At 37.2% G+C, this 16,125-nt stretch overlaps 1 protein-coding gene across 2 annotated transcripts in view; it reads left to right on the top strand.

Moving 5' to 3' along the window:
* Nucleotides 1–165: 165 nt before the first annotated feature.
* Nucleotides 166–16,125, top strand: part of tmem121aa (transmembrane protein 121Aa) — a 35,554-nt gene continuing 19,594 nt past the window's right edge. The window contains exon 1 of one of the 2 annotated variants that reach the window (XM_051869135.1): nt 166–398. The gene's annotated coding sequence lies outside the window, so the exon portion shown is untranslated. Of the gene's footprint in view, nt 399–12,783; nt 12,933–16,125 lie in introns of those variants that run through there. The other variant, XM_051869136.1, reaches the window with a different exon arrangement.

The raw sequence follows: 16,125 nt of genomic DNA, 5'->3' as shown, positions 1-16,125 counted from the left end.
GTGGGGGTTTCATTTAGCTGTTGCATTGTCCACTAAAGGGGGAAGGCAGTGGGCTGACGGTCTTCCAACATAAGCAAATTGCCAATAAATTATGTTCTCTGTTGGGAGGGTGAGGGAAGAGACTGAATCACTGATTCAAGAGAGGGAGAGGGAGCGAGAGAGAGAGTGAGAGAGTAACGTGGATCGGACTGACGAGCACCGGCCCGCACGCGCGTGTCTATTTCCTCTCTCAGTGGTGTGGTGCACACGCGTTTCACTAGTTTTGACAAGGGATTGCTTTCTTTTGGAGGCGACATCTCTTGTTTTCCATCAGCGTGCGCTTGATGCGGATTAAATCACTCTAGAAACATCAATCTCGTTTCAGAGCGGATCAGCACCTTGGACAGCGGATGCCAGAGGTACAGTCTGCTGAACGGTCTGTTCGGATGAGGGAGGGTTTCCTGTCAAAATCATGAATTACCCGTTGTGCAATGAGCTGTGGCGAGCACATAAGGCGCGTTGTGCTTCCTAAATTAATATCAACTTAATTGAACTGACTGCATGAAGGACAATTAGTTAATGGCTGGCTGAGTACATGTGTGGATAAGAAAAGTATTGTGATTTATGTTGGGTCTTCTAATGGGTTCGAGTTTTAGAGCAGTTTCTACAGCTAAAGTATCCGTTCGTGAATTCACGAGACAGCTAGCACTTTTAGCTAACTAATGGGATTGCAAAACTGTCGGCTAAAGATTGTTAAATGAAAGAAAAAGGCAGAATTCAAAGCTTTGACAGATCTTAGTTACAATTGTCTAATAACGAAGAAGGTATTTTTTTAATCTACTGTAGATTATTTGAGTAGTTTTGTGTGTATCTCGTTAATACACCGTTAAAAAAAGTAACGATTCAAACCGGTTCTCCTTCCATGATGGTGGTTTTGATTCATTTAAGTGACACAAATCTTTTGAATCCAATTCACCAAAAGGATTTGTTCATTGACTATTTTTAGGAGGTTAAGTACTTACGCTAAGTGAGAATTATTGTGAATTGAGCAAATAATTGAATCGTTCACTTGAATCGTTTAAAAACAGAAATGCTAAGGATCGAAACAAGTTTTAAAATGTGCAAATCTATACTGTAAAAAGTGATAACCATGAAAGAGCTAGCCTATTTCGACCTGGTTTTACCCTTAAATTTAATTTATGTTGATTCTGTAATGTTAAATATCATTTTTATTTGAATAAAATCAATGAATTTAGATGTTAGCCTACTACATTTTTCAGGTTACCATTTTTTTCGTGCTGTTTGAAACCTGCTGGGCATGATTTTACTTAATCTATAGGCTACCAAAGTCTAAAGTACTCATATTATGGCATTTTTATATGTTCATCCATCATTTTTAGACCAACACCACCTTCATCCTTCTTGTAAACTGAACTGACTCATCATGTAGAACTGAACGACAAGTTTCTCTCGTTCAGCAGAAGAACCTTGTTCACAAATGCGATGCCTCGTTTATTACGTTCGTTCACGAACTATACATCACTATAAGTGAACGAGAACGATTCCTTCACTTAAAAGATTCATTCATAAACGTTCCGTGAGGAAAACCCATGCACTGGCTCGAAAAACCAGTCTCCACCCTGCATTTCTCTAAGTCTTTCAAACAATGGTCTTGACGATTGCTTCTGTTTTCATTCACTGAATATCATTCTAGCACCTCGAAGGGTTTTAAGGGGTTTTACAAAGACTCCTCCATCCGTTTCCACTTACAGTGCTGGCTCGGAGCCCGCGGGCATTTTCACGCGCGCTGCAGTGTGTTCTCTGGTAAGCCAAGAGGCGCCTCACGTGACACATAAACAACCTGAGAAGGGATCCTCAAACCCTTTCACCTCTTGACCATGCATGCACTTTTATCGGCAGCCTTGCTTACAAGGTGGGTTTTTAAAAGTCAAGATTTTTTATAGGATCATATCTTTGATACAAAAACGCTATTAAACATACTGGCCAGGAAAAAGGATACAAGTCATTGAACACACGGATAACATACAATCAAACCGATGTTTTGTCCAACAGATTTGTAAATGTTGCATTGAAACAAACATACAGTACAAAATCATTAACACATTTGTGAAATTTGATTCAAAACCTTACAGTTACTGCAATATTGTGACAACTTCCCTGTACAATTCCCTGAACGCTTGAATTTTGAGGTCTCCTTTTTCTTCTCGTCTGGTTGGTTGGTTGATGTATGTTGATTTTACTCTGTAACTTAATAATTTCCTTCTGACTACAATTTAATTATTCAGTGTTGAAATCTTCGAGAGTAAGAAATATGTCATCTGAGTAATATTTTGTTATAGTGCTTGAGTATCTGTACATCTGTCACACCGGACAGTTTATGTAGTCAGTGATCCCATACAAAATAGTAAGCTGCTTGGGTGATTTAATGACATTTATGTGGGAAAGAAATAACTTTTATAAAAAGTCAAAACCAAAACAGTTACATTATTACTAGCACAGTCTATGTAAAATTGTATTCACAACCCATTTTATTTTTGTAACATTTTATGTAATACATGTAGTGTGGGATGAGATGGGTTTTTTTCCATCAGGAATTGATTGGATTTTGAAAATTGGTTGTTATATACCGGAACAGAGCCAGGTGATTGGACGAGCAAGGCTGGAAAGTTATTGCATTTTGAGAAAAGACTATGAAGATGAACTTTTTTTTTTTAATAATGTGCAAAGATGAATTGTTCACCGTTAGTGCAGAAAAGACAGTACACAGGGTCAGTTTCATGTTGACTTTAAAGGGTTAGCTCACCCAAAAATAAAAATAATGTCATTAATTACTCACCCTCATGTCGTTCCACACCCGTAAGACCTTCGTTCATCTTTGGAACACAAATTAAGATATTTCTCATAAAATCTGATGGCCGGCATTGCCAGCAAGACAATTAACACTTTCAGTGCACAGAAAGGTACTAAAGACATATTTAAAACAGTTCATGTGACTACAGTGGTTCAACCTTAATGTTATGAAGCGACGAGAATACTTTTTGTGTGCAAAAAAAATAAAATAACGACTTTATTCAACAATATCTAGTGATGGGTGATTTCAAAACACTGCTTCATGAAGCTTCAAAGCTTTACAAATCTTTTGTTTAGAATCAGTGGTTCGGAGTGCGTATCAAACTGCCAAAGTCACGCCCCCCAGTGGTGAACCGCTGAAATTTCGAAACACTTATGACATAACGAAGCCTCGTTTACTGACAACATGTGACTTTGGCAGTTTGATACACGCTCCGAACCACTGATTCAAAACAAAAGATTTGTAAAGCTTCGAAGCTTCAGAGTTTTGAAATCGCCCATCACTAGATATTGTTGTTGTTATTATGGTTTTTTTTGCACACAAAAAGTATTCTCGTCGCTTCATAACATTAAGGTTGAGCCACTGTAGTCACATGAACTGTTTTAAATATGTCTTAGTAGCTTTCTGTGCACTGAAAGTGTTAATTGTCTTGCTGGCAATGCTGGCCATCAGATTTTATGAGAAATATCTTAATTTGTGTTTCGAAGATGAACGAAGGTCTTACGGGTGTGGAACGACATGAGGGTTAGTAATTAATGACAGAATTTTCATTTTTGGGTGAACTAACCCTTTAAGGGACCTCTCCCATTGGTCTGATTATGGCACACAAATTTGCCAAGGCTTTGCTACAGGCAAAGCAGTAGTTTATCTCATTTCCTGTGCATAAAAACTGAACTGTGTCACACCCCCTCCACTATCCTGTCTATCCATTATCAGGACATCGGTATGACCGGTACATTCTTACCCCGTCCACTGAAGTTCCACCTGCATGTTTCCAATCTCCCCTGAGGTTTCATAAGTGTGACATGACCGCCTCCATTTGCAGGCAGACAGGCTAACTGCTTCCCTGCCAGTCCAAACCCCCCGCTGGCTAATTACTGACACAATGTCAGCATGGACAGCTGGCAAGGCCATTTTGTGAAGTGAAGCATTTGACTCGGGTTGGCTGGATGGAGGCCTTTCCACTGAGTTTTGCATCAGTAGGAGGCCTGGATGCCCACATCAAACAATGCAGCATTGCCTATGAGACAGCATGCTGAATGCACATGCGCAGCCCTTCAGCACTGTGAAATGATTGTTTAGATGGACTGGTTGTGCTCATTAGAGATAGTTGGATTACTCTAGAGTGTGTGTTGTAATATGCTTGAAGGATTTTTAAGGGGTAGCTGTCTTTCTAGATTGTTCTAGTCATTGTCATACGTGACAACATACGCCTCCAGTGCACTCAGAATCAGAACTGAGTTCATCTGCCACGTAAACAACTTAGGAGGGAAGGAAGGTGACTTGGTGAGTTGCTCCCAAGGCAACAGTAAACCTCCATAATTCCAATAAACACAATTTATGCAGTGCTGAAGTACAAGAGATGAATGTTTAATATTCTGCAGTTATGTTCAGAGTTTATTGGTGAAGTGCATACCGTATACGTTAGATAAGCACATAAACAGTTTAAATAACATAAATTGGCAAATGCATAATGTGAAAGTATGTGGAACTTTATATATCATCAGCTTTGATACAGATGGTTAGGTGATATGTGCTCTTAAACCTTTTGTTACTTTGAGACGTGAGGGGTGTTGCAATGCCCAGTCAGTATTTTTAAACACAATACGTGATTTCGTAAAATGGATTAAATGCTAGTAATGAAATCAACTATAAAGGGAATTTCCAAAAATGAAAATTTCGCCATCATTTACACACACTCATGTTATTCCAAGCCCATAGGATTTGGTTAATCTTCGAAACACAAATTAAAATATTTTTAATGAAACCTGAGAGGTTTTTGTCCCTCAAATGAAAGGTAACCCAATATCCAAAAAGGTCATAAGGCATTATAAAATGAATTCATATGAATAGAGCACTTTAATCCAAATCTATTTTGAAGGAAGAAATATGACCGCTTAATACATCGACACACATGTGGTAAACATGGAAGCTCAAACATGCATTTGTGATGCACGAGAACCAATGAGGTTTGTTTTAATGATACACGTACACGTTTCTGTGTTTGTGTGATGTGCGCTATGTATGTGTGTTTTTATGTAAATAAAAGCCTAAATTAAATCTGTTCATCATAAGAAGCGACAACTTGTGTGCAGACAACAGTGCATGTGTGAGTGATATGAGCAGTGTTGGGGGTAACATTACAAGCATTATTTTTTACAAGAAAATATCTTAGTTACTTTTTCAAATAAGTAACGCAAGTTACTTTGTTTTCCCATTTATTGACTGACATCTCTCCTGTCCCATGTTGAGAGAAATCAGGAGTAAATGAAGAGGTGTTGTGTGCGCTGTCAATATGATGGTTATTGTAGTTAATTACTGTAGCAAAAATTAAACATGTTAAACACAAATATACTTTATGTATTTAACCTCACTTTATTAACCAATGTCTTTGCTGCTGACCTTCTATAATCCAATTCAACCATACACTCTAAAAAATGCTGGGTTAAAAACAACCTAAGTTGGGTTGAAAATGGACAATTGGGTTGTTTTAAGCCAACAGGTTGGGTTAAATGTTTGCCCAGTCTGCTGGGTAGTTTTATTTAACTCAACTATTGTTTAAAAATTACGGTACTGGTTGCTTAAAATTAACCCAAAGTATGTTGGAAATGAACATTTATTAATATGTTTAATAAATGAACATTTATTATTAAGTTTAATGAATAATAATTAAACAATAAACATTTATTAAATTGCTTTTTAATAAATGTTAACATTTTGATTATTATTGTTGCCTCTAGTAATTATTATCTGATTTTTAATTTTCAACCTATTTTGGGTTCATTTTAAGCCAGCCATTCAGTAATTTTTAAACAATAGTTTAAAATAAAAATGCCCAGCACGTTTGGCAAACATTTAACCCAACCACTAGGTTAAAACGACCCATTCGCTGGGTTAAAACGACCCAATCGCTGGGTTTGTCCATTTTCAATCCAACTTGGGTTGTTTTTAACCCTGCATTTTTTAGAGTGTACGAATAAGCAAAAATGACTCTGGATAAACATCACATTTGTGTTTCATTCTTTAATTTTTATTGCTTAAGAGTGTTTAACTTTCTTCTCAAGACTTTCTTCTGATACTTTTGGTGTGAAAGAGCCTTTACATTTGCCAAAAATATATATAAAAAGTACAAAGTTACTTTTTTAGGGAGTAACACAATACTGTAATGCAATACTTTTAAAAGTAACTTTCCCCAACACTGGATATGAGTGGTTATAAAACAAATGGTCCACTTTGAAGGTTGTGCACTAGACAGAGCAGAACGTGGATAATGATGTACACCCAGGCCTTTAGAAAGACAAAGAGGATTTTATTCCAAAACTGTTTAAAATGTAATTTTAATCACAGAATGATTTGAGATGTAGAATAAATGACACTTAAAGGGTTAGTTCACCCAAAAATGAAAATTATGACATTAATTACTCACCCTCATGTCGTTCCACACCCGCAAGACCTTCAGAACACAAATTAAGATATTTTTGATAAAATCCGACGGCTCAGTGAGGCCTGCATTGCCAGCAATGTCACTGAACCTCTCAAGATCCAGAAAGCTACTAAAGACGTATTTAAAACAGTTCATGTGACTACAGTGGTTCAACCTTAATATTATAAAGCGACAAGAATACTTTTACGAAAACAAAATACTTTTAAGAAAACAAAATAACGACTTTTAATCTAGTGACGGCCGATTTCAAAACACTGCTTCATGAAGCTTCGAAGCTTTATCTTTTGTTTCGAATCAGTGGTTCGGAGCGCCAAAGTCACGTGATTTCAGTAAACGAGGCTTCGTTTACGTGATCCGAACCACTGATTCGAAAGATTTGTAAAGCTTCAAAGCTTCAGTTGTAGTCACATGAACTGTTTTAAATATGTCTTTAGTAGATTTCTGGGCATTGAAAGTGTTAATTGTCTTGCTGTCAATGCAGGCCTCACTGAGCCATCGGATTTTATCAAAAATATCTTAATTTGTGTTCAGAAGATGAACAGGCGTGGAACGACATGAGGGTGAGTAATTAATGACAGAAATTTCATTTTTGGGTGAACTAACGCTTTAAGTGTTATAAATAACCTTTAGAAAAAAGACAAAAAAAAAGTGTGTTTTAAGGGAGTCTACTTGCTAAAAGTCCACAGGGCCAAAAGTGCCTATAATTGAGGGGAAAAAATGTCTAAATGTAAAGTGGTTTGGGCTGAATTAATAGCATAAGTGTAATACTTAGGGTTAGGGTTAAACAAAATGTCTAAGAATATCAATACAGTGCTGCTTTGCAGGCACTATAATCAATAGCATTAGTCTAAACCCCCCCAAAATCTACTGTGCCCAATTTTAGCAGAGTAATTCATTGTCCCAACTGAACATTAGTTCCCATGACAACCTAGTCATCTATTAGTTCTCTGGCATCATGACAATGGTACAGTAGCCAACATACTTTCGCTTGACAAATGTTCCAAAGCAAATGGAGTTCTTTTCAGTGTGTAAGATGTCATTTTAGAGCTGAAAAGCTCATAGCGACTCGGCTCGCACTTGCCTTTGTGTGTCGTGTGCTGTGTGAATGAACGTATTCTGCTGTGACAGATATATTAGTCAGGTTTGGTCCTCTTCCCTGATGCTGGATGACAGTTCATAACACATTCTTCCTTAGAAATATCTGACAATGAAATCAACTTGGGAATCCACGTGGCTTGAAAGACTCCTTCCAGGCTGAATTTTGTCTTCTATAAAAATTCAACATGACAAGACCATGGCTTAGTGCGCACTCTGGGTCTGCCTTTCAGAGTCACCTAAAATATAGCTATTATAGTTTTACACTTGAATGGAGCGTGGCTGTGTGGTGTTTCTGTTGATCTACCTGGACAGGAGAGTGCAGCCCTTCCATAACAGCAGCATAAGGGCAGAGACCGCGGAGTCTCAGAGCAGAAACCGCTTAAGAGCGCGTGGGGCCTGAATTGAATCACCTTTCAGAGAGGGAGAGGGAAAGATAAAGTGAGTCAGAGAGAGACAGAGGCTGCAAAGATAACATCTATGTGCCACAATGTGTGATTGCGCTGGTTACTGCCTCTTTTGTAGCAGATTTGGAGCTCTAAGTCGTTCCAATTGTTGCCTCTCTCTGTAGCAAGCATGAAAATGGTGAGAATTGTGTAATCATGAGCCTGTTTCTAAGCTTACTGAGATGCATTTAATTGATTGCAAATGGGTTGCAATTTTTGCACACTAAAAATTATGATTCTAATACAAGTGCATCTGAGACCAACATAATCACCATTAGGCCACGTGTCCACCAAAGCGTTTTTAGCCAGCTTTTAGCCAGAGCTTGAGAACATTTTTTTTTTTCTTCAGTTGAGACGCTTTGCTTGCTATGATACAGAATATCCGCGGAAGTGTTACTAGTATCTCATTTCACTGTTTTTATATAAATGTATCGAAGTATTTGCTCTGGCTCTTGTTTTAAATTATATTGTTCCGATTTTTATGGTTGCTTGTTATTGCCATCTGTTGACGTTGTACAAGCAGCATGTGGCAGTTGGTCAGTGTTGTATTTGTCCCGCCCCTCCTCCACTGTGATTGGACATTTGAATGGACTAATAAAGGTAGCTGTAAAGTATTTTTGTTGAAGTACAATGTCATTTTGACCATAATAATGTACCAAATCTAACTCTTATAAATATTACTGTAGTATAGAAAAATACTATACATACATTTATTGGTAAAATCAAACTTCGAGCCTCCTGTACCCATTCTGTGATGCCAAACAACTTTCCTGTGCAAAGGATCATGGGGGCCCGAAGTGTCCATCAGTTGTACCCTTTGAAATCCTATATTCTGAAGGGCCCTTTGAAGTGGCCAGTTTTGAGCACTTCAGTTTGGAACGACCCTCCAATATGGCGGCCATGAATGTTTTCACTCCGAAGTGCCCTTCGGAGGGCTATACAGTATATCCTGTTTGGTAGTAGTGATGAGCGCAGCGTTTTATCCAAAGTTGAACATTCTTCAACTCTTGGCGACCGGTAAAAAACCCGGCGCTCCCTTTGAAAACATTTGGAAAAGTATGCTAGCCGCTGGAAAGAAACGCTTTTGTGGATACACAACCTTACAGAAGAACAAATGAAATACTTCAAGAACGAATCACTGAAAAACATCGATTGTCTGCTAATCTGAATATGGAAGAATATTGTGGTTATGTTCCTGTATCCAGGCACAAATGATTACGCTTAAAGGATTAGTTCACTTTCAGATGAAAATTAGCTCAAGCTTTACTCACCCTCCAGCAATCCTAGGTGTATATGACTTTGTTCTTTCTGATGAACACAATCAAAGAAATATTAATAAATATCCTGACGCATCCAAGCTTTAAAATCGCATTGAACGGGATCAACGAGTATGAGCTGAAGAAAGTGTCTCCATCCACATCCATCCATCATAAACATACTCCACACAGCTCCAGAGGGTTAATAAAGGCCTTCTGAAGCGAAGCGAAAATATCCATATTTAACAAGTTATGAAGTAAAATATCTACCTTCTGCCAGACTGCCTTCCTTATTCAACTTACGAAGAAAGTGTAAACTGGCGTTGCGTCAGTCCGTAAGTTGAATAGGGAAGGCGTAGGACGTAGCGTAAGCGTTTTGAACTGCAACAGTTACACTTTCTTTGTACGTTGAATACGGAAAGAGGTCTAGCTAGATATTTTACTTTATAACTTGTTAAATATGGATTTTTTTTTACACAAATGCATTGATTTGCATCAGAAGTACTTTATTAAGCCCTCGGAGCCGTGTGGAGTACGTTTATGATGGATGGATGCACTTTCTTCAGCTCATACTTGTGAACCCTGTTCACTGCCATTATAAAGCTTGGATGCATCAGGATATTTATTAATATAACTCCGATTGTGTTCATCAGAAAGAAGAAAGTCATACACACCTAGAATGGCTTGAGGGAGAGTAAAGCTTGGGCTAATTTTCATTTGAAAGTGAACTAATCCTTTAAAGGGACAGCTCACCAAAAAAATATAATTAATTATTAACTCTTGTGAGTTTTACTATCTTTCGTCTGTGGACGACAACCAGAGAGTTTATATAAGGATATTTCACACAGTGAAAGTGAATGGTGACCACAGCGGTTGAGCAAGCTTTTTAGTGAATAATAATTTCAGTTTCATTCTTTTTCTCACAGCTAGCTATCATATTGCTTCAGAAGACTTGAAATACCTTGTGTGATTCATTTGGATTACTTTTATAATCATTTTTTTTTTTTTTTTTTTTGGAGCTTGACAGACCCTGGTCCTCTTACACTTTGATCGTGTGAAAAAAGAGCAGCATGAACATTCTTCTAAACATCTCCTTTTGTGTTCTACTGAAGCCATACAATTATAGAACGACTTGAGGTTGAGAAAATTATGACAAAATGTTATATTTTTGGGTGAACTATGCCTTTAAATATGCATATATTCATCAGGCTTCTGATATTTAATCTGTATTGCAGTGTCATTCCATACACATAACTTCCCGCTATGTGTGGTTTAATAAAATATGATGCACCTAAAGCATTAATTCTGTATCGTTAGCCACCTGCTTAGTTAAATATCATGAACATAATTAAAATTAGACCCTTTGGCAAGAAATGTAAATGTGAACCAGAATGCTGTCGAAACCTAAGTTTTGTGCTTGGGAATAAATGACAGACTGATTTTGGATTTTAAAGGTACACTGAAAAACAAAACTGCATGCATTTTGCATAAGAACATTGTTTTGGTTGTGTTTTGGCTCTGCGGAAAAGATGGAAAAGATCTCAAGCTGACTAGCTGAAGACGTTACTGTATCTATATCCATTAATAGACATGATACATCCTCGAAAATAAATTGCAGCACAGAGCTACAACAACCCTTCACAATAGATAATGCTTTACAATGAACTCTGTTAGAGAGCTACATATGGCAATTTACCTGTTCAATAAAATACCTTACTTACCTGTTGTGTAATAAAAATGTCGCTTTTATAACATTTCATTTTTTAAAAACAGGTGATTTCCCAGAGGTTAGAGATTTAGCTGCTCCATATCAACCTTTCTCGCTCGTTGTGTCAACTATCCTAAGCCACTCCCACAACACGTGTCAAAGTTGCTGGAGCATCTTATTGTTTAAATATAGTTAATTTTGAACAAAAACATTTTGCATAGTGCACCTTTAACTAGTGGTCCTAAAAGGTAACGTATAGTCACTGTGGGCCGTATCAGTTTCTTGTCTTTCAGCTTTACACAATCCTAGTCCTCCGTCTCTCTTTAACGTGTCTAAGCTGTTGTGCTGCAAACACCTTGGGTTGCTCAAAGCTCCAGCTCTTATGTGAACAGAGTAGAGAAGGCACAAGAGTGGAAGAGAAGAGATACTCTCTTCTCCTTCTTAGCACAGCACTGGGGACAGTTGTGTCACGCTGAGATAAAGAATCTCACGGACGTGAGAAGACTCCCAATGCCCGGCTTGCCAAAGTTCTGCAGTTTAAAGCCTCCCTGTCATCTCCAACCAGAAAGACATAAATAGTAAGCGCTAGAGCTTTCTGGGTCTCGCCTCATGCCTTTGCTTGATTTTGTGGCTGAGATTCCCATGGGAATGACTGAGACAGTGGAACAATGCAGCTGAGAAATTAAAAGATAAATCCTGCCGGTGAGACGGGGTCTGCATTCTAATATCTAATATCTATTCCAGTATCTCAGAATGAAGTTGTAAGGAAGATTCGCCAGCGCATGTGATTTTGAACTTGATTCACTATTCTGGGCAAGATAAAGCTATTAAACAAATAGTTCATGCTAAAATGAAAATCCTGTCATCATTTACTCATCTTGATGTTGTTGTTGTTGTTGAATGTATGACTTTCTTTCTTTTGTGGAACACATTTTATTAACCTGAATATCCAGGCTTTTTTTTTTTTTTTTTTGGCTTGTTTTTTCAAATGAAAATGAATGTCGAGCTCCAAAATAAGACAAACATTGTATATTTCAAGTCTTCTGAATATATATGTATATGTATGTATATAAAGCTGTGCAATATTCTAGTGATAACAGCACTCCTACCTTTTCACCGTATGTATCACTCAGCTTGAAGTGGCCGAGTAAATCCACTGTATTTTTTACAAATACTACACTTGTTGTACCACAAACTGTAGTTTTAAGAGTTTTTTAGGCTAGAATGTAGTTGTTTAGACCTGAAATATGTGACTCATATTTAATCATAGCACCTATTTTACTATTTGTTTTGACGCTTGCGCAGATGCAAGCTCCGGGCTGTCAGCGCTCATATACCCGCAGAGAACAGCTTCATCTCGGTCAGTCCTTTGTGAATTTGCTGCTGGCTCTTACGTAGATAGTGGTTAAAAATATAATTCATTTGGGGTATATCAAACGGGCAATCTTTGTTCTTATTATTCTATTACTTGTTCCAGACCAAACAGATTTGGGTTAAGGGGAAAATTAAATTTCATAACTTTATATTTAGGCTATATTTAACTTAACTATAACTTAAAATAGTTTTTTATTTATTTGATTGTTTATTGTTTGCTTGTCTTTTATAATGGCTATTGTTGTTAATTTAAATATTGTTGTTCAATAAATATTATAAATAATATGCAGTATTTGGTATTGAGAAAGGGTCTGTCAATAGTATCAGTGAAAGTTACATTATTACTCCATTAGATGGCGGCAAAGACTCTCTTCATGAGTGAGTCAGAACAAGGAAGTTGTTTTAGCGCTGTAGCAAATCCACTTAACTTTTAAAAGGACAAAGATGCTTTCGTCAGCAGGACATTCAAACTGATTTTTTATAATGGATGTAATATTATGGACATCAACCTGAAGAATGAATGTTTTATCAGATGCAGGTAATACACTCGTTTAGTTGATCTCTCTTTCATAATACCATAATACTCTACATAATACAATACGCTTCAATGAAGCGACTCAACGTTCCTTCGTTTCTAGCTCTGAAGTGACGTTTCAGAATTAGTAACGGATGCTTGGGCTCAACAGTTAAACTGCCAACTTGAGATTTAAATCCGTGGCGGAAGGAAGTAGTTCCTCACAAAAGAGTGTTTTTGAAGACACTCTGTTGTTGTTCTTATTTATTTACACACTTGTGCAGTCAAACTGTTGTATAAACTCAATATCACACTCATAGCCAAGCTGATATGTAAGCACTAAGGTACGAGAGGCTGTGCTGTATCGTGAATAAGTCACGAATGAAGGGCGTTGTTACCCATAACATAACTTCAGCCATAACTTATTCACGATACAGCACTAGCCTCGAGTACCTTATTGCTTTTATAAAACGGTTAGCACACAATACAAATATTAAAACCAAAACATATATGCAACTATGAAGTAAAATCACTAAAAGCCTTCCTTCCAGCGGAAAAAATAGTCCCTGACTGTGAACAGCAACAGAAGTTACATTATTACGCCATTAGATGGCGGCAAAGACTGTCTTTATGAGTGTGTTAGTCAGTATCGAAGACTTTTATATTGAAAAGACTGAATTTGTGAACATAGAACAAGACACAACTGACAAATGCTTTGACTAGCGTTGTCAGTCATGGGAAAACCCCTTAACTGTTAAAAGGACAAGATAATACATTTAAACAGATATTTTATTATGAACATAGTACTGACCTGAAGGAAAATGCTAAATCTGAATGCAGGTAATAAACTTGCTCACTCGATCTCTTTCTCACAATACTCTTCTACATAATACAGTAAGCTTCAATGAACAATATCAACTGAGAACAAACAGTTTACGTTGCTAAGGGTGTTGTGTAGTGATACACAGAACCGTTGGGTAAAGCGGTCATAGCCGTGTTTTATCGTGAATAAAACACAGCTATTGACCAATCAGAATCAAGGACAGGAACTAACCGTTTCATAAACAGCCATATCACATATTTACTGTAATATATTCTGTATACTGTATATCTTCATTTTTGTACATTAAAATATATAGCTTTCTTTATATTTTGGGAAGGGGAAGGTCATATTTGGTGGTTGTTAGCATCAAAAAGTTTGAAAACATATGGTTTAGGAGACTGTAAAAAGCAGAAAAAGCAGAGATTTTGAATGTGAGGGAGAGAGAGATTAGACGAGGGCTGACCTGGGAATACTTTGCAATAAGGAAAGGATGTTAGGATTAATTGACTAGAGTGTCAAGAAGAACGATTTGCAAAGAAAAGATGTTAAAGGAAAAGTATCAGAGAGAGAAGTGAGATAAGAACAAAGTAGCACAGCTTCCTAAATGGAAGTGTTCTGAAAAAACTGAGAATTAAATAAAGTTTTACATCTTTCACTTTGAAAGTGGTCTGATCTTTATGTGTCAGATTCTACCTTAGAATAAGAAACTTAACCAAAGTCTTGACACCAAATAGAGCCCAACACCTATATATGCTTTCTTTGATATCTCTTTAGTTTTCTTTTTTCTTTTTTCACAGAGTAGTGCGCAGCTTATTAGGAGAGGTGCTTGTGATTCTTGTTTCCACTTCCAGTGAAATGAAATGGCAGCTTTCGAAGAGACAAATCAATAGGTTAAGGGGTAAATGCTAAGTCGAGAAGAAGAAGAAGAAAAAAAAAAGCTGTTTGTGACAAAAACTCTCTATGGACTAGAAAACTGTCACTGGAAGCTGTTATTTTGCAGGGCTGCATTTAGACTTGATAGCTCTTTACATTTCCATGTAGAAAGTGTCAGGTACTTTGCGAATAATTGTTGCAATAAGGGACATCTTTGAATTTTCTGTTTTTCTGTAAAAAAAAAAAATTACTGTCAAAGCCTTTGTTTTGGTTAAATGGTGTGAAATGTCTTTGTCTGGTATTGCTTTTAGAAAGTGCCTTTGGGATTTTGTTAATTAACCCTGTCTTGCGATTTTGATGCTTTGATTCTTGTCTACGTAAAACTTCAGTGCACTTATTCGACTATATCTGAAGAGTGCTGCACCATCATGATGCTAAATGCTTTTAGTGCTTAGTTGCTAAGTTATGTGGTTGCTAAAAAGCCCATCCCTAAATCTCTATGATATTCTGCTTCCTAGATATGACTCAAGTCTAGGGCTGGGTGATTTATGCTTAAAATGGACACCATAAATGTAATGATTTTGTCTATATGAGTGCCAAATTAATATTGTGATGTTTGTTCACAACACTTAAGGTGAGTGTGAGAGCGTCAGGTGACCTCTTACTCCCTTTTCCTCAGGGCACCAGCTAAGGAATTTTGAGGAATCATTGTTGAAAAAATAAAAATTGGAGAAGAAAAAAGTGCATACAAGTGATTAAGTTGGGTGTGGCTATACGCAGGTTTTGTCCTGCATTCAAAATTTGTTGGCGGCCACCAAAATTAATCTTTGTCTTGACAAAGATTTATTTGATAATTTAATGTGGCGAATGACGATACCTGCCGTTCTTCACTACCAGTACTTGCTGATAGCCAGCTTCTTTAAAGCACTTTAAAACGCTCCCGTGAGTGTTTGTGTAAGCGCTCTGTGAAGAGCGTCAAAGGTTTCTATATACAACATGTTTTTGCAGCGTTGAGTTTTGTAGCCAATCACAGACATGTCTGTTGTGCGTGTGAACGCACTGGCCAATCAGATGTGTTTAAGTTAGTCAGAATCCACTCAACACTGCTCAGAACACCAGAGTTTTTGTTCAGCGCGAGTTCTGCAAGCTCACAAATCCTTTCATTATAACCAACAAAGTATAAACTCAACGTCAATAAGAGATTCATTCTACGGTTTCATTGATTATAACGGGAGTTTTCGCAAGAGTGCAGCTTTGTGTATCTGATAACTCATAGTAATTGATAGCTTCAGTGTTTAAAATGGCAGCAATCTTTGCTCGCTTTCTCCTTTCTGTATATTCAGTATATTTTTCATGCTGCTGACTACACAGAGTTTCTGGATTGACAACCATATAAATGCTCGATTGAATCCGATTGACAGTGATAACCATAGCAATGGATGGAACAAAATAATCTGATACTGTGTGTCAAATGATCTGTGCATTAAGTCTTGGAGTGTAAATGCAAAATAATAGAGCTGC

Source organism: Ctenopharyngodon idella, chromosome 17 (assembly GCF_019924925.1).
Source record: "Ctenopharyngodon idella isolate HZGC_01 chromosome 17, HZGC01, whole genome shotgun sequence".
Taxonomy (NCBI): domain Eukaryota; kingdom Metazoa; phylum Chordata; class Actinopteri; order Cypriniformes; family Xenocyprididae; genus Ctenopharyngodon; species Ctenopharyngodon idella.
Note: the sequence above shows the minus strand (reverse complement) of the source record. Positions and strands in the feature narration are given on the sequence as shown.